Below are 20,498 nucleotides of genomic sequence, written 5' to 3' on the forward strand. Positions count from 1 at the left end.
TAAGTCCTGAGTTAGTTGGAAAAAAAATGTATAACTTTTTTCCTCCTATTTCAAATTTTGCAACAAGTACAATTCAGCTAATATGAGAGCCTGTCCAAACAAGAAAAGTAAAGGCAAATGTATTTTTAAATACAATTCTTTTTGACAAACAGAGTTTGTCAGAGAAAATATCTTTTTTGTACAAGACTTTCTTTAATTCAAAATCAGCATCATGCTTAATGCAAGCTTCTTTTTAGACTTTAAAAGCTGAAATGATATATAATAATGAGAAAGACTACGGATCTCTGTGCGACATATAAAAATGTCAAAGCTGATATTTTGGTTTTGAAATAGCAGCATGGTATCTTAGCATAAAGTTGGTGAGTCATCCACATGCTAAACATTTGGAAAGTCCAGATGCTCTTAGGATATTTGTTTTTAATAACAAGAAAGATTTGTTATTCTTTATTTTTTTTAGAAGAGAAGATGAGAGTTATTCCTGCAGGTTCTGAACCTTGTTCACTGAGTTGTTAAGTATTTTTGAAGATATCCTAGGCACCTTTCATCATGACTTAAGCATGAGCTGAAGTCATGCTGAAGTCTGCATCCCAAGTGGATTTTTTTTCACATTTGTTTTGACAGGAATGACATCAGCAGCCAGGTTGAAATAAAACAACATAATTATTTTGCTGTCCTTCCAATAGTATTGCTGCTTAATAACAGGGAGTTGTAACAATACCATTGCCCCTGGGGAGTGAATCTTCTGGTGTTACCTGCTACACTCTCACTTCAGTAGTCTGATTGATGATTTACTGCACACCTTTCACATTGGCAAAAGTATAATTGGAATACTGCAGGACACATAGGTGTTAAGTTATACTTATTCCATTCTTGTTTTCACAGTTTAGTCAATTAATATCAGAGATGCACAGATAATGAATGGTAAGGAATGAGATAAACTTGTTAACCTTGGTACCCACACTGTACTTCTGTTACATTCATCATTAATTATTTCAGCCTTCATTAATTAGTTACTTGAAGCAGAAACATAACGTACAGTATTTCGTGTGCGCAGACTCAATACAAGTAAGTAGGCACAGCCTCATAGGACTGCACTCAAGGCATTACACAACCATTGCGTGGCCTCCTCCAGCAACTCCAGGTCTACAGCTAAGAATGTTATTATATTATGTTACATGGCTGGTATGTGACTAGCAATGCCAGGAAGATAAATAAATTTGTAACTGAAAGGAATTTTTTTTTTTTTTTGGTATTGTATTTACCATGGAAACTGTATTGTCTGTATAGTAAATCATTTCTTAGATTACAAGAAAGTAGAAAATAATCCAAGAGGAGGCATATTTTTGGTCATATGGAAGCAGGACACAAGCTATCTAGCTTAATTATTCAGATGCATTTTTCTCTCACTCATAGCTAAGCCTTGATTAACATTAGCTTTTAAAATGGATGAAGGATGCTTTGTAATCACAGCCTGGAGAAACACTTCAAATTGTATTTCAGGATTTACAGGTATTTTATACTATTTGGAGGACAAACTTACAACACATTATGAGCTTGTTCAAATCCATTTCAAAAAATATAATGTACAAGTCTTTCAAACAACCTTCAGACTTTCTCATATTACAAACAACTATTTTGGTTAACTCTCCAGGAGTTAATTCAGTCACCTATTTATTAGGAAGCCAAGCCAATGTTTTTTAAACTTACAGCAGATAAATTAACCATTTTTAGAAGCTTATCACCACTCACCTTTTGCATTACCAAATTAGTATTTTGGAAATCAATGCAGAAGAGATCACCACTTTTATATAGTATCATTAGACTCAACTCTTTGAATACCAAAGATGAAATTGAAACCTTATTTGCCAGAATACAGTGTAAGTGATATCAGTATATCCTCAGTACCCTTAGGATACAGTTAGAGGAAATTGTTTTCTCTGTTAAGTATGAAACACAGTAAAGGTTAAATTGGTTAGTGACTTGAGGTGACACATTTTTCAGACGTTCTGGATGAGATCGCCCCTGAAATTCTATTCTAGAGGTCAAAGTCCTTCTTTTTTTTTCTGCTATGGTAAATAGGCAGTAACTAACTGAAGCGCAAGGAGAACATACAGGTTTATTAGGTGTTTCACAACTATTTGGAAAATGTTAACAGTTCTACTTTAAGTGAGTTTGACTGTGGCTGAAGCCCGTGAACAAACAGAGCCTCTAGTAATGCAGAGTGTGCTGTGAATGAATGTACTGAGGGGAGAACAGCGCTGGCTAAAACATAAGTGAATGTTTGTGATTCCAGCAGAGGAACTGCAGTCATCGTTTAGTCAATGATGTTTATTATTAACTGTGAAGAATAAGCTTCAGGCAGCAGAGTGGGAAATCACTGTGGGTGCAGCAGAAGTAAATGAAGATTTTTCTCCTCTCAAGAGAGGTTCTTATCCATTCAAAATAGATATTGATTTTTATCCTGAGTAGAATAAATTATATTAAATTCACTTTGGCTTCCTACAAACAACATAGCTGCTGTGTAGTTCTATTCCTTTTCCCTATCAGATTTTTATTACTCACAAACTGATATGAAAAATATCACTGATATAGGAAGTATATCAATTATGAAAAAAGAAAAAAAGTCCTGTTACTGCTAACAAAAGAAGATAAAAAATTCCCTGTCTTATGATGACACTGTCAAGAATTAACCACAATAGAAAGAAGTTGTGGGATGGTATCTTTTAGGGGTTTTTTGCATCTTTCCTATGCCATCTTCAATTTATGTCCAGTCCACTCCACTAAGTCTTGGAGGGCTCCCCAAGCAGTTCTGTGGAGTAAAAGCAAACCTACAACAGCAAAGGTTCACACTTTCCTCTAGTCTCTGTCCTTAGGAAGCATGAAAGTCAACTTGTGCCTGTACCTTATTCAGAATCATTTTTCTTTTATGCTCCATTTTACTCCGAACAATTTCGGTTATAATATGATACATTTGCTCAAAGTCAAGGTGACATAAAACAGTAAGCTTGTTTCATAACAGATAAATCCTGGCCACTGTAATGTCATATTAAAATTTTGGTCATCTACCTGAAGTTCAGGGACCTATTTAAAATGAAATGAACCACCTAATGAGACATTAATCTGTGGAGAATATCTATCAGGATCAAATATCATTTGAATGTTTTTTGTTGTTGTTGTTGTTATAACAGCATTGTTATTATAATGATTTTACTACAATGTGATAGCATTATAGTTCAGATTCACATTGACTAAGAGAGCAGATATCAAAAAGTTGCACAAAAAAAAAAAAAAAAAAAAAAAAAAAGCAGAAATGGTAAAGGTCGGTCTTAATTATCCTAAATATCTCAATTATGCATCAGAAATTTATTTAAATTGACCCAATGCTGTAGGTTTATGTAAACGAATGTTTCACTGACAGAAGCCACAGAGTTTGCCACAAAGTGCATTAAGTGTGTCTTAAAGCAGATGGCTTTTCTAACTTGCACCCAGAATCATATGAGTCCTCACGCTGGCATGTGGTTGTCTCACAAAAGAATAAAGCTGGATATTTATACAAAAGTTGGGAATTTCTTGCAGCCTACAGTTTCAGAACTCATAAGCTTTAGCAAGTCTTAATCTTTATAACAAACACATGATGACAATAAAAATATATCAGATGTTTCTTAAGCACGTGTTTGACAGGCACCATATGGGAAGTGGGCTCACCCATGTTCTCATTAACTTCAATGGGCGTTTTGGCCCTTGATTTCAATTGCAGTAGGACAGCCTGCCCTAACAAACGTGAGGAGCACAGACACAACACGTCCTTGGGACTTTGCTTGTTGGCACAGACTGGTGCTAGGAAACTGTGACCTGCAAGTGATGTCAAAAGCAGAAACAGGAGGTTTCTCAGTCACTGCAGCTGCTAATGAAGAACCATTGAGCAGACACCAAGGGTATGCAGTGTTAACCTTCTGTAGACCCATCACACATCACACAACGTGCCAGACTGGCAGCCAACTCCTGCCTGGTGATGAAATCTTCTGTGTCCCAGTTATGCAGCACAAAGCCAAGGTCTCCATTCCACTCCAACACACTGTGCCACTGCTGATCATCATGGTCTGTGGCTTGCTGAGCAGCTGCTGGTTTCACAGAGCAGAAGTATAAGATATATTAACCAGAAATGTGCTCATGCGCAAGGAATAGTCCTTGGAGTCACATGCAATGGCACATAGACCAAAAAGACTATGTGTACTGCAAATCACACAAGCCACTCCTATGTTATCTTCCTCAGATGACAATTCAAATTCAAACAGTCCTTTTCTCTCCCAAAACAGAAGTACAAAAGCTTGAGAAATTAGTATGCATAAAAAAGCATATCCCAGTTGTCTTTTGCCTAAAGGACATGTGGACAAGGATTTCAGTAAGAGAAAGGACAGAGGGTCAGGGGAGCCCTTTTAACTCTGGGAAACCAAGACAGTCAAAACCTAAAGACACTAGAGATGTGTCCAAAAGTCTTCTGAGAGGTATCCCTTCACCCTTAGAATAACAGATTTGCTTCTCAGGCATAGAAAGGTGTCCTGCAATTAAAAGAGGACACCCTACCCCATCTAGTACACACCTGGACACTTGGACAGAGTTCCTGGCAGGCAGGTGGCTGTGTGGATGCCACCTCATCTGGAGCCACCCATTAAATACAATGAGGTTTTCATGCTATTGAAGCGGAACTTTTTTTCTGTTTTCCTTTTTTTTTTTTTTTCAGGATGCACCAGAGTGCCAAGAACTCTGGATGCAAACATTCAAAATGTGCCTTGAAATGCCAGCTTTCATTCCATCCATCAAAACATTGCGTATAAACAACTTCATGTTTTTTCAAGATGTATAGCTGCAGTAAGCAGAACTTACACACTATGCCAGAAACAGCTCAAAGCAATGAGAACAAAAGTGACAAAATATGTTCGGCATGAAAAACAAAGTCAAAGACTAGAGACCCTAACAGACCTACTCCTCTTACTAAGTGATTGTAGAACATAATTGCCTTATTTTATAAATTCTTCCAGGTATCAAAAACATTCTTCCTTTCCAGGAATGGTGCTGTTGAGCATATAGCTGCTAAGCATGTCTTTGCCTTTAGCTTAGGTTCTGAGAATTATTGCTCTAAATGTTGGCTAAACTAAAAAGACTGTCATTTGTATAGGTACCTAGTGTTTCCTTACAGCTGCTAAAGAACAGTTGATTGAAAATATATTGGGATTCATTTTATCTTGAATTTCATGTGCTTAACCCTTGTGTTTAAACATTGTGTGCATATGATTGTATGGGAAGCTTAGCTTTTACTGAGGTCTGGAACTGGCCATGAAACAGTCATGTTTTGTTGTTGTTTTTTTAAAGAAAAAAAAAATATTTTTTCCACTGCTGCTTATGTATTCCTGGGATTATACAAAACAGACCGAGTCAACTGTATGGTCTCTAGCCAGTTCTGTGCAGGAAATAAATTGGTGCAACAGAGGCAGAAGGGTTAGTAAAAAAGGAACAGAATCTATAGCATTTTGAGAGAACTGAGACAGCCACATTTACTTTCTGATACCTTCACTGGCTAATTTCCAGCTTCACCAGCTCAGGTTCTTAAAAGTCCTGCTTCTGCAACTAACTTCCTGGCCTGTCCTTCTACTGTCCCCTGTTCTCAGTCCCATATGAGAGTGTTATGTGGCAGGGGGGTGGGGGTGGGGTGGGGAGTTCTGGTCCACAGGCCATTTAAGTCCTGCTGTATTGAACTAGGGTGATCCAAGTCACATGGGCCAGACTGGAACCATACTACATTCTAGCCAGTTCTGCATTTTGAATAGTCATGGAGTAGCACACTGAGGACAAGACACAGCAAACACAGCTTTTGCACATGTATGGTTGTCTGTGTCACATGGCTTCAAGTCTGCTGCAGCAGAAAAGAAGAAAATCTTCAGCCGGATGGCAAACTTTGTGGGTAGCAGACAGGCAGTTACAGTGCAAAGGAGGTTTCTGGAAGGCTGCCAGCAAAATAACTCTGAGGCTTCTTCCTGTGCATGTGCTCCGATTTGCTTCCCACAAGGCAGTACAAGCAGGGCTGGATTAAGAATGAGCAACAGTGAGTCACTAATCATTGCCAATTCACTGATAATCATCAGAGCACCACTCCATGAGGACAACCTGGCACTGCCATTGATGCTTTTCTGTTGATGAGGGGATTCTTCAAAGGATTGCAGGCAGCTTCACTGCAAAAATCAGGTAGCTTTCTTTCGATGATGAAAGAGAGAAAGAAATAGAAAGAGCAAAAGAAAGAGCAAGAGTGAAAGAGGGAGAGAGAAAGAAAAAACAAATTAAGAGAGAAAGAGAGAAAGAAAAAGAAGGACTGGAGCTTTTTCTAGCCAAATACAATCCAATTATAATGAGTTCACTTTGTGTACCATCGATAAGGGAAGGAACAGTCTGTAATGCAACACATGCTGTATCTACTACTTAACAGCTCAAGATTTCTGGTTAGAGAGTCTTCTGATTTTGGGGGGGAAGAGGGTTGCTTTTCTTTTACCATAAGTACATGATGAAAATACCTCAATTAAATAGTTTTTAACAGCCCCACAAAGAATTAACCACTCTTTTGAAACTGGTTTCCTAGGATCCTAGCCTTTATCCATGTTGAATTTAACATAAACTCTAGTCTCTCTGATGTCATCTACTAAACAGTGTCAGGCTGGGTCAATGCTTTAGTGAGAAACTTCCAAGAAAAATCTAAGAGCTGCAGTGACTCATTCTCTTCCCTCTGACTCAGTACTAAATTGCTCTCCCAGGATGCTCCTGGATGTGTTGTCTTTCAGATGAGATATGAAACTCAGGTCCTGACCACATACAGAAAGAGGAGGAGATGTATGCATCTTTTTTGCTACATACCCCATAAGTTTTGAAAGAGGCTGGAGCAGATAAGACATTATCACTTCTACCTCAGCTGTTTGTTCCCACCTCTGCTGGAGGGTTTGCAGACAGAGGGATAGTGCACATGGTCCTTAATCTACTTCAGTCAGAGTGAGTTTAAAAAAAAAAAAAAAAAAAAAAACAGGAGTAGATGGATCTTAGCTATCCCAGCTGACTTTGGCTGAGTCAGATAGGGAGAGCACTAGCAGTTCCTACCACCAAAGGAGCTGAGGGCAGGATGACCGCCAATGCTCCTGGGCTTTGATAACAGTGCAGAGCAGTGAAAGATGCTGAGAGGCATGTGTCTCTGGAGTCTCCTGACTGCATCCCAGGAGAAAGATTCTATCATTTGTATTTATTTCAAATCTGCATCATGTCATTTGTGTCATTCCTTTGTGTGACCAATCAGTGAACAAGGAGTAGCCTGATCAACTAAATCAGTCTGTAACTAAGTAGATCTCATTTTTGACTTGTCAGCCCACATGCCTTTCTACCTTACCATTTCTAATTTTTTAACCTTTTTGTCTCTTGAGCCCTCATAACAAGTTTTGCTACAAACCTGACTTCCAGCTCAGACCTAGTGAGCAGGATCACAGAACAACATGGAGCTGGAGTCTAGTGAAGCTTCCATTTCACGTTTCCATATATTTTCTTTAGAAATAAATAAATAAATAAATAAAAGAGTTATGCTTTTTCTCCAACGATCCCAGAGAAACTCAATAAACCTTTGGCCCTCAGAATTATGGAAAACAAAACAAAACAAAACAAAAAAACTCACAGTCATTTTAGAAGTTAACTGATATCTTTAATTGTTGCTAATTGGCTGAAAAACAAATGCATTATGTATTACCCAAGCCATGACAATAAGACAGTGGTGATAACGATGACTTTTCAACCATTGTTAACTAATCATATATTGCTGCATATGGGAAGAAGGAAAAAAAATCTAGTACATTCCAGATTTTTTTTCTGCTTGGACAAGAGTTATAATTCTTTCTGCCTCCTTAAAGTTTTACCAGGAACAGCAGTGCAAGGGGAACACCTTGGTTCCTAGAGGCTGCAGTGCTTTCCAGAGAAAAATGGATGAGATGAAAAGACACTTTTCTCAAAAGTACCTCTGAGAGTACTCTCTGTACTCTCTGCCCCATGAAGAAGCCAGAGTATCTATATACCCTGCCTTGTGTGACTCCTCAAGTAGGAAGAAAATAGACAGCAAGCAAATTTTTGGCAGGGTAACAATGTCTTTTGCACCTCTCCCAGCTCAAGCTTGGTACCTTTGGATGCTGCATTACTTCAGTGAGTAATGAAGACTGTGTACTGCAAATGATGATTCATTTCTTAAAGTCTGCCTGGAGCCTTGAAATCTTTCATTAACTATGCGATATGCATTCAACAGATTAGCTAAATGATCTAAATATTATGTAATTAATCAGCAGAGTGCAGGATACCCCATTTGATGTTTCATTGGAAGCATTTAGTTGCTTGTACTTCATGATCTGTTACAGGCAACCCGAAACAAATATTCACAAAGTGAATAAAATATCTTGCTTAATTAAAGCAGCTCTGATAAAACTCCTCATGTATCACATTGATTTGATGTCAAACAAAAGGCTGACGTGATATAATGGTATGCCACAGAAAACCATAGGTGCAAAATAATTGATTGTATCCAATGTAGAGTGATAGGAATATGTTTAGTTAAATACAGCTATACTACATGGGTAGGTAGAGCCTTACTTCAGCTCAGTATTAAAGTAAGCTAATAGTGTCTTCACTGGTCTCCAAGGAGCTCAGGAAAAAAAGAGTTTCATCTGTCTCTACTTTTTCTAAGTACAATTTTATGAATAATAGCCATTTAGGTTTGTTGAAAAATACTAGTTCAGAAACCAAACTTTTTTTTTTTTTCATTTTATGTTTTGTGAATCTTAAAAAAAATAAACATACACACACACAAAACCTTCAAATTAAAAAATAGATATCTTTACATATTGAAACAAATATCTGGACCCTTTTCATCTAATTTTTGGCTGAGATGAGTCAGTGAATTTGACCAATTTTACCCTCGCAGAAATTACCATAGAGAAATTACACACACACACAGAATAGTAGTACTTCCTCTCCTGCATTGTCTTTGAGTGGTCTACTGCTACTGAAAAAAAAAAAAAAAAAAAGAAAAAAAAAAAAAAAAGGATAAAATACCAAATGTTCATCATTATATTAGATTCAGACACTTTTTTTTTTTAATAAAAAGAAGAAAAAAAAAAAAAAAAACATGAAAGATTTACTTTTCTCAAGGAGCAAGTGGTAGCCAGAATTAGCTGTTCCTATAACCCCCTGAGCCATGACCCACCTCTCTGATATTAGTTATTTAAATGGCAGGAAGACTAGTAAATAGATTTTAGTTTCCAAAGGGAAGCAAATTCCTTCACTGTATTTTGTCCCCTTCATTACTGAAAGAGGCAGACACTTTCCTGCACTATCTTGTACAGGTGAGTACTTAAGACAGCTTTTCAAATAATTGGCAACTAAAATTTGTAGGTGGACTGATGACCAAGGAAAGAGGACTTATCTCTGAGGACACCTGGTTTTGAAGTCTTTGAGCCAAAGACAGCTCACATAAGAGTCATCAGAAGAAGTGATCAGCAATGGAAACAGAAAGGCCACAGGCTCCATGCGTCACTTTGCTGTGCCAGAGTCCTGGAAGTCATACTGCCTGTGGCAGCCAAAGGATGTGTCAGAGCCTGCGGTGTGGCAAGGATAGCCAAGAGGAGTGAGGTGGCAAAAGCACTAAGCCCATTTCTATAGATTTTCCATCCTTGCTTTGCTCCTTCCTCTGCTGAACACCCCAGCCTGAGTATCCTTCTTATTCACAGGAGTTTTCAAATTTGCTTCAAACCCAGAAACCATGACCAGGTTGCGCAGTAGGAGCCATGGATGGGCATGCGTTCAATGAAGCCTTTCTGAAGGTGCATTTTTTTAACACATTTACAGACCTAACTCCAAGAAAAGGACTCAGTTGCTGAAATGTAGATATCTATACAGTAAATATCCTAAACTGAGCTTTCAGTCTAGATAATCTTTAGAATCAGGAGGGAAAAACAGGCACTTGCAGAGTGCAATTTATCTCATCTGAGAGGAAATAAGTAAAATAGGACACTTCCTTCCCTTGACTATAAAATGAGTAACATGATTTGTTCAGAGTTGTCTACAACGTGGTTGTTTACAGTTAGGTGAGATGTCTCATATCTCCAGTTAAGAAAGGAAGATAGCAGAGTCACATTGATTTCGGTTGTTGCATGTTGTAAAAATCATTGATGTTCATATTCTCTTTCCATATAAATGACTACAATAGCATTTCTAAACGTTTTCATGATCCTGTCCAGTCCAAAACTTTCCACAGACAATTCACAATGAAGAGAACAAGACTGCAACTGCTAACATAGACAGGAAACTTGGCCATCAAGCAATCAAAATATTCTCTGACATTCCTCCATCCATTTAAAGAAAAGTTACTTTCTAAATTTTCAGAATTATGTTCTGTTTTAAGTCTCTTAATGTCATATGTCATTTTAAACTTTAACCTGATTATTCAGTATCAGTTTATTACTTGGACCATCAGTCCATTAAGGTCATAACTTGCTGCACTGGAATAATTCTTTTCACTCAATTTCATTATAGAATTTAGGCTTTTGTTAAACAAGTACACTGTATAAGGAAGAGAAGTCGTTGGCAGCTTGCAGGAGGCAATGAAATAGCAGGATTTTGCTGAAGTATTATTTATAGTAAGTATTCTGGTGTTCCTTTGCTTTGTTCTTATCAGTAGGAACTAGCAAAGACTATCTCTCATTAAGAACAGGCACATCTTTATGATAGTGCACTAAATTTAAATGTTTTTCTTATTATGATAATGCCAGAGGACAAAATAAGATTGGGTCCCCATTATTTGTATGGTGTCTAGCTAAATGGAGTGCTCAGAGTTACAGTCCAAGCAGAAAATACAAAAGAGAGGAAAAGTGTATATTATGCAAGCGGAGCCAGCAGCAATAGCAAACATCATGTTTTTCTTTCCTGCCTTCCTTCCTGCCTGTCTTCCTTCCTTCCTTGCTTCCTTCCATCTGTAGTAATAATAAAAGAAAATAAATGGGATAAATAAATGCTGAAGGAAATAAACCAAGGGGATATATAGCATGTCAAGAAGGTAAAAGTGAGATAAGGACTGGGAAGACAATAGAGGGCAAGTATGGATCATGTCACCATTCAGTAGGATGAGGTCTCAGCAAGCATTTGATTTCCTTCTTCAGCTGCTCCTAGCGCATGTTGTCGTATCCATGGTCCCCTGCTTTCATATTTCCACCAGAGGCTTTAGTGGGAGGGGAGGTTGTGAAGGCCCCCCCCAGAACCCCAGTGCCTCAGGTTCTGAAGGGAGTGCAAGTGGGTAACACTGCTCCTTTCCCACCTAATGGAACAGTTGCTGATTTAATTGCTTCTGAGCAATTTCAGCAGGTTAAACGTAGGTATTTAACCAGGTGCCTGTTGGCAGGTTTGAGTACTTCAGCAAGCATAAATTAGCATATCCTTTCTGACATTACTACTGACATTAACAAGATGGGACTGATTTACACTCACTAAGCAGCTGAAGCTTTGTTTCCAAGTAGCCAGTAACACTCCCCAACCTTTCTGTAGAACAAAGAAGCTTCTCTGCAGGAACTCATTCCAACAGCATTTGACAGGAAAGAATTGCTTTGGATGTTAACAGTTCTGGTTTGCATTGAGAGCTGCAGGAAAGCATGATTAAGCAAAGAAATATATAGGATTTTTTTCTATCCTTGATATTTTATTGATTCTGTGTGAAAGATGTAGGTGATGGGGTTACAATGTCCTCATTGTCATGCTAGTTCAAATTAATGAGATTTCAACTTTTTTCAGAACATATGTCTCTCTTTTTCTTTTTTATTTTTCTTTTTTTTTTCCCACATGTTATAGAAACAATAGCAATTCTCTTCTTCCACTTGCCTCTCACCCTTCTTTTAGCACAGAAAAGAGTTGCAGCATCTCCCCACCTGCACACTTATTCCAAAAGGTGAGGTGTAATAACTGGCAGATTTCACAGCAAAAATTGTCATTGTCAGAACAAATGAAATATTTTCAGAAACATTAGATGGTGAACCCCCAAAAGCAGCAAGCCACTTTTAGGCACTCACAGTATGAGTGCAGCTTTTACAAGCATCTCCATGCTAATCTTCAGAGGTTGCTCTACACGAACCATGCAGCAATGCCTGCATGAGGCGAACACTGTTAAGCAAAGATTCTGTTCTTTTTTTTTTTTTGTGCAGGTATAAGGGTGCCTTATGTCTACATTACTGTAAAAACAAGGAAGAATAAAGTTGTCCAGGTGTGGAGATAAGACTTTTAATATATGTATTACACTAACAGTAGCCCAACATGTTCCAGCAAATAATGATCTTTAGTCTTCCACAGTAGGAAAAAAAAAAATGCAGAGTGGTCTCATACAGTTATTATATTGCATAGACAAACACAGTAACTTATTAAAAAAGGCTCCTTGCCCATTAGTGTTGGTACTACACACACAAAAGCAACATGTAGAGACATTAAAGTTTAAAAACTCAAACACTCAAGGAGTCAGAGGGCAAAATAGTGATCCCTGAGAGCCCCATCCCTGGAGGTGTTCAAGACCAGGTTAGATGAGTCCCTGAGCAACCTGATCTAGTTCATAGTGTCCTTGCCTATGGCAGGGGGGTGGGGTTAGATGGTCTTTAAAGTCCCTTTCAACGTGAGGCATTCTATGATTCTATGACAGGGGAGCACACAGCACCTCTTCTTCACACCTTGGAAGTATATATGCCACTCAGTACTTTTTGCAAGTCCCAGAGATAAGCTCAGGCCTGGCAGCATTAAAATCTGCGTCACTGTGTTTATTAAGCCACAATAGTTTCCTCTCTCTCTGTATATTAACAGTTAGCATTTGGAAAACTCTTGACCACTGAGACTGTGTGTATGTGAATCTGAAGAGAAATAAACTGAGGACTGTCACTGATAGCTTCTAATTCCTCTTTATTCATGACAATTATTGAGTTGTCATGCTTACAGAGAAGGGAGGTCTAACTATGAGTAAGTCAGAACCCACCTTACACCTTTATGCTGTAAATTATCAGTCTAGTCCTTGTCAAATGATTATTTGACACTTTTATCACAGCAGACATGAGTTCCTCTCACTTTGGAGTCCATTCGAGTTATCCAAGGGGGCTCAGTGCTACGGATGCACATGTGCTTCTCAGTCTCACATTGCTCCAGCTTTATCTTTGGTACTTGCATACACATTCCATATGTGTGCACAAAGCAGGTCAGAGCAGACCTGTAAATGAAAACATTCAGTGTTTCACACATACCTCAAGCAGATCACTGCTTAGAGGTCTTGGCAGCCAGCCTGCTCCTTCCATGTCAGTCACACATCACACAGCTGCCTACACTGCTGACACCTGCCACTCAGAAGTTGTCTTATCTCACTTCTGTGAGCTTGGCCCGTCACTGCAGAACCTTAGCCAAGAGTGCTGCTTGAGCGAAGGCATTTGTGTTAATAGAAAATTCATGTATGGAGAAGTATTGTTCCCATATCAAGCTTTCATCATTAAATAGACAACATGACATTTCACAGCCTGTAACAAAATAGGTGTGTAAGCAACTTGTTTTGTGGTCATTTCCTACAGCAATGTTGGAAAGCTCTATCAGTTCATTCAATGGCTTTGCAAAATATTCCTCTATTGATTTAATCAAAAAAAGGAAAGAGTTTTCTTTGAACACAAGTACCATTATCATTGCCACTGTTTCAGCTATGATGAACATTTGCTATTTGTATATATGTGTGTGCATGTTTATATATATATATATATATATATATATATATATATATATATATATATAAATTTGCTCCCTACATTTAGAATAAATCAGTCATGTAAGCTTGCATTCCTAAAGGGCATTTTTGCATATTTTAGGACACCTCTGCAATTAAAACTCCTGAATCATATAGAAATTACTGCTGGGATGCTGCAATTCATCAGTCAGTACTCACTCCACTGCATCTAGCATGCAGTGTTTGTGTCTTCTTGCTTAAATCATTGCATCGTTTGGAATTTTTACAGCCCACATTAATCAAATCAAACTGTGCACCCACAGAATTTGAAGCTGCACAGGACACTTCTATTAAGGACTGCCATTACTTTTATCTAACTGGGGGGAAAAAAATGGAAACTTTTTATCACTATATATCAACGTTCTCAAAGTACAATAAATGGATAGCATTTTACAGCCACACCAAATTAGCAAGTACCAGCAGAGAATGAGACTGATGGTTTATAACAGACCACAACATTTTGCTTCATTAGAGGATCCTTGACTACCCAGTCCCGAGTGACAGATGTTGAAGAATTAGTTTGTCCATCTGCACACCATTATTTTTTTAAGTGTTCATTAAGGGGAAAATAGCTTTCAGTGACCTGAAACATTATAAGCAGAGTTCTCAACTACCACTTTGCTAAGAGAAAAGGGAAAATACTTATCTTCCAGGCTATCAAGGTGTGGTGTGGTTACAGTTCAGACAATTCCATGACATCAACAATGATGTCTCCTAATCTAGTAGTCTTAAGTCTCTCCCATGTACCTTATCTACCCCAGTGAAAAGTCAATCTGTGATATTCCCTACCAACCACTTCCGTATAGCCTGACAGAGTGGAAGGGTTCTCTCTACTCAGGATAAACAAGCTGGGAAGTAGCTTCCCATTGGAATGAGACATGGAGGAGTCAGTTCGTAGACCTTCATGGGCAGTCTTTGGAACTTCCTTCATGAAAGCTTACCAACTTTATCTTCAAATATTATAAAAAAAATTCTCCCAAACACTAAGTGCAGGTGAAATCCTTTAAAATCCTTTCCATCCATTACTGGATGTGGTAGGGAACATGACTATTGAGGATAAGGCTCAGATTCTCAATGTGTTTTTTATATTTGTTTTTAATAGTCACACCAGTTATCCTCAGGGCACCTGACCTATCAGCCTGACCTTGGTGCCAGGGAAGTTTATGAAAAAGATCATCTTGAGTGCAACCACACAGCATGTGCAAGACAACAAGGCCCAGCCAGTATGGGTTCAGGAAAGGCAAGTCCTGCCTGACCAACTTCATCTCCTTCTATGACCAGGTGATCCCTGACTGGTGGATGAGGAAAAGGCTGTTGATGTGGTCTACCTAGACTTCAGCAAAATCTTTGACAAAGTTTCCCATAATATTCTCCTGGAGAAACTGGCAGCCCATGGTTTGGACAGGCACACCATTTGCTGGGTTAAAATCTGGATGGACGGCCAGGCCCAGAGAATGATAGAGAATTGAGTGAAATCCATCCAGCTGGTTACTGGTCACCAGTGGTCTCCAGGGGTCAGTGTTGGGGCCCATCCTCTTTAATATCTTTATTGATGATTTGGATGAGGGAATGGAGTGTACCCTCAGTAAGTTTGCAGACAACATCAAGTTGGGGGGAAGTGTCGATCTGCCAGAAGGTAGGAAGGCCTTGCAGAATGACCTGGACAGTTTGGATCCATGGGCAGAGGCCAATGGGATGAGGCTCAACATGGCTAAGTGCCAGGTCCTGCACTTTGACCACAACAACCCCATGCAGTGCTACAGGCTTGAGGCAGAGTGGCTTGAAAGCTGTGCAGAGGAAAATGATTTGGGGGTGCTGATTGATGGCACACAACAGTGTGACCAGCAGGACCAGGGAGGTGATCATTCCCCTGTTCTCTGCTCTGGTGAGGCTGCACCTCAAGTACTGTGTTCAGCTTTGGGCCCCTCACTACAAGAAGGAGACCAAGGCCCTGGAGTGTGTCCAGAGAAGGGCTACGAAACTGGTGAAGGGCCTGGAATACAACTCCTTTGAGGAGCGGCTGAGGGAGCTGGGGTTGTTTAGACTGTAGAAAAGGAGGCTCAGGGGAGACATAATTGCTCTCTACAACTACTTGAAAGGAAGGTGTGGGGAGCTGACAGTCAGCCTCTTCTCACAGATAACTAGTGATAGGACAATGGCCTCAAGTTGCACTGGGGGAGGTTCAGGTTGGAAATTGGGAGAAATTTCTTCACAGAATGAGTGGTTAGGCATTGGAATGGGTTGCCCAGGTGGAGTCACCATCCCTGGGGATGTTAATGAAAGGTTAGAAGTGGTACTCAGAGATGTGGTTTAGTGGGTAATATAGGTGGTAGGGGTATGGTTGGACCAAATGGAGGTCTTTTCCAACCTTAATCATTCTATGACAAATGACTCCTGTTTTTTAGATCTATTTTAGATTCACTTACAGGACAAGACCTAAAGCTAATGAATATCAGTCTGCTCTAGATCAGTACAGATGTTGAAATCCTGGGATGTCATCCTACCTTCCACTAGATCAGGTTGCCCAAAGCCTCATCCAGCCTTCCAGGGATAGGGCATCCGCAGCTTCTCTGGGCAACCTGCTCCAGGGCTTCACCACCCTCTTAGTAAAGACTTTCTTCTTACTTTCTAATCTAAATCAACCTTCTTCTAGTTTCAAATCATTCATGCTTGTCCTATCACTACACTCCCTGACAAAGACTCCCTCCCCAGTTTTTCCATAGGCCCGCTTTAGGTACTGGAACACTGCTGTAAGGTCTCCCCTAGGCCTTCTCTTCACCAGGCTGGACAACACCAGCTCCCTTAATTTCTCTTTACAGGAGATCCCTGATCATGTCCCTGATCATCTTTGTGGCCCTCCTCTGGACTCGTTCTAACAAGTCCATGTACTTCTCGGGATTGGAGCCCCAGAGTTGAACATAATACTCATGAGAGCAGAGTAGATGGGGAGAATCACCTCCCTCAACCTGTTGAACATGTTTCTTTTGATGCAGCCCAGGACACAGTTGTCTTTCTGGTCTGCAAGTGTACATTGCTGGCTCATATTGAGCTTCTTGTCAACCAGCACTCCCAGGTCCTTCTCCTCAGGGCTGCTCTCAATCTATTCTCCACCTAACCCATATTTGTGCTTGGGATTGTGCCAGCCCAGATGCAGGACTTTGCATTTGGCCTTGTTGAACCTCATGACGCCCACCTCTCAAGCCTGTCTAGGGCCCCCTGGATGGCATCTCTTCCCTACAGTATGTCGACCACACCACACCACACAGCTTGGTGTCATCTGCAAACTTGCTGAGGCTGCACTCAATCTCACTGTCCACATAACCAACACAGATGTTAAACAGCACTGATCCCTGAGGACAACCACATGCTATTGATCTCCACCTGGACATTGAGCCATTGACTTCAACACTTTGAGTGTGATCATCAAGCCAATTCCTTACCCACTTGAGCAGTCCATCCATCAAATCCATGCCTCTCCAATTTAGAGACAAGGGTATCATGTGGGACAGCATCATATGCTTTGAGGATAGCTTTATGTAAGTACCAGGTATTATGCTTTTAGTTACTAGACAACTTGTATAATAGGTAACTTTGTTAAGCAAAAGAAACAAAATAAATTATTCTTTTTATTAAGCCACCTTACTGAAAAACTTGACAAACCACATTTTATTAATATGACTATAAGAAATCTAAAATTCAACTGCAAAAATAATTGCTTTAGTGATATCAGCCATCTCAAAAACACAGGGCTGTTTAACTCATCTAATCATCTTGTCATACTTTTCAAACTGGAGCATTAGTAGCTTGATCAAGAGTTTGAATGCAGCTGAGACCTTCAGCCCTGATTTAATCTGACTCCCTGATGACATTGAATGGAAACACATAAATCTTATTAGGCTTACAGTGATTTCCTTCAATCATGAATTTAATAAAGCTGGTTGGTTTCTTTCAGCGTGCCAAAACCTGTAAAGTTCTAAAAGCTAAATAGCTTTCTATTAAGTAAACAGAAAGTCAGTATGAAGGAGTATTAAAGTACATTAAACAACACCAAGACTGGAACTTGAGAGATCATTTGCAAAACCCTGAACCCATTATGAAGTTCACTTTTTTGAAGGGAAATACTTATGTGTTGGCAATAATGTCCTGTTATCATAACTGAAAAGATATTTTTTATTAACTGTGCAAAGTTTGTTTAAGATTAGACTGTAGACCAACCAACACAATTGTGCACACCATTAGGAGGATAGACACACATATTATATAGCCTTCTGTGTTGCAGAAAATAGAAGAAGTAGTGCATTCAGTGATCCTGTTTCATTCCAGTATAATGTGGGATGAGTTTTCCTCAGCTCCAGGTCCCTAGTGTCCATGTCTGCATAAATTGGAAGGCTTTGTAGAGATGCAAGATGTTAGCTCCAGCTGAGCTGAAATTTCATCATCTAACGAAAACCATAGCCACTCTTTATGCAAGCATAGCAGTTAAGAGACAGAGAAGTTACATTTAATATTATTTTCCCCTTAATCTCAGCAGAGAGTTGCTATGCATGTATCTGTGACCACTATATCAAGTAACAAAAGAAACTGATGCCTTTCTACTGCTTTATCTGCTACTGTCAAGGTTTCTGCTCTGGGACTTTCAACTGCAATTTAGGATTACTGTTGAGGTTATTTTCTGGAAAAAAAAAAAAAAAGAAAAGAAAAAAAAAGTTCTGAAACAAACAAACAAACAAACAAAACAAAACAAAACAGCAGCACAGGTTAAAGTTAATCTAAAATTCCTCACAAGAAATTATTGAAGGACTCATTTAATCCTCAGGTACATCTTTGGAAGCTCCACTGAAATCAGTCTAAGTAGTATGTTTGTCCTAGAGTAGAGCTGTATTCTTAGCTAAATACTGATTTTACTTTCCAGAAGGAAAGATTTGTTTAGAGAAAGAGATTTATTTGTTTTATTTACTGTTCTATAACATAAATGGGAAATGAGTAGCTCAGAAACTTCTTCAGACTCTTATCCTTTTTTAAAAAATATATATGTATTAGTTTTCATGATGTGTTAAGCCCACTACAATCATACAGAACTAGTTGAATGCTATTCCAAGATGCTCACAATATAACAGCCAAGAAGATGAGAATGAAAGGGAGGTGGAAAGAAGTGTGGCTTTAAAGGGAAATTTAGTGATCATATAAAAATGAAAATATTTTTGTTACAGTGATATCGCATAGCCTGTTTCACCATGTATATACATGTAGGTGTCTCAACATCTAGAATCAGTAAACAAGCATCACTGACACAGACATCAAAGAACGCAAGATGATATATAGGCAAATGTGTCTTCAAGTTAGTACAAAGAAAATAAGAAAAATCTCATTTACTTATCTACTGTGAGGATTATATGAGTTGTGCTGTTATATTAGAGAGACTATATAGCCAGACTCAGGCCCACAGCTTCTCTGACACAGGTACAGTTTGAAATACTGAGAAAAAAAAAAAATAATAATAATAGCCAGCAACTTAAATGGGAGATGCAATATGGAACATGAATAGATACAGTGTCTCAGTGATTAACAGTTTACACCATATGCACATTACACACACACACACACACCATGTAAGCCTAAGGCCAGATCCTACTGCAGCAGCCGTGTGCATACCATCAATCACCACACCATTTTATTCCCAAGGCATTTCACAAACTGTGCCCATCAGATCTGTGTGGGTAGTCCATGTGGAGGAGGTTCTTTTTCTTCCTAGTTATTGGTATGGCAACAGTTAGTTATATCTTAGTTGCATTCAGAAAAAAAAATGATAGAAATTCTTTGGCTGCATCACAAACAGGCAAAAAATGTAACAAATGTTAAAAAATGTTTTTATCAGACCATTTTTAATTGGATAATAGCCTACTGCATTATGGCAGAGAACTATGTTTTTTCTTCTCAAATGGGTTTAACTACTTGTTAACTATTGTCATCCGTGCGACAGCAAAATAAATGTCAGCTTTGTACTACTGGCTTTAGAGCTCCTGTGATAAGATTTACTTCATGTGGATTGTTTCTTTAAGATTTAAAGAAAAAGAAAATTAGAAAACTTCTTCCCCTTGAACTTTGACTCTTCTTGGAAACCGTGGAAGAGAGCATCCAAGTCAAGTAAAAGCCAAATTTCTGTTTCCTTCCCTCTTCAAACACTGGTGATGGTGTATTAGGGCACATCGAAGAATTCCAATGGTATAAAAGGCAGAACACTTTTTGTTGGCCAGCAATATCATAAAAATCTTCACAGTCATAGCAGATATATGGTTCATTAGTAAGGTCTCAGAAGGAAGCGTGTTGTGTGTCTCATTTCCTGTGCAGAAGTTCAGAGACTCTCAAGCAGTCTTCTGACTGTCCCAGTCTGAGACAACAAATTTAAACACAAGACCACTATTAATTGTGATGGGACTGAAACAAACATCCACAAACTCAGTAGAGCATTATACCTCTGTGGAGGTACAAATGCTATTATTGAGAGACAGCGATACTAATTTTTTTCCAGTTATGCACTGATATCCACATGTTTCGTTTCCTTTTGTCGCCCAACTGGGTTTATCTACTTCCATCGAATAACACTTAGGAAAAACGGACTGTTTTCTTTGATTACATCCTGAGTCTT

The 20,498-nt window shown here is 38.9% G+C and overlaps 1 long non-coding RNA gene across 1 annotated transcript in view; it reads left to right on the plus strand.

Annotated features, from left to right (window-relative positions):
* LOC116485360 overlaps positions 1-20,498 on the plus strand; it is a 74,477-nt gene that overhangs the window by 30,547 nt on the left and 23,432 nt on the right. The window lies entirely within an intron of this gene.

This window comes from Aythya fuligula, chromosome 1, assembly GCF_009819795.1.
Source record: "Aythya fuligula isolate bAytFul2 chromosome 1, bAytFul2.pri, whole genome shotgun sequence".
NCBI lineage: Eukaryota > Metazoa > Chordata > Aves > Anseriformes > Anatidae > Aythya > Aythya fuligula.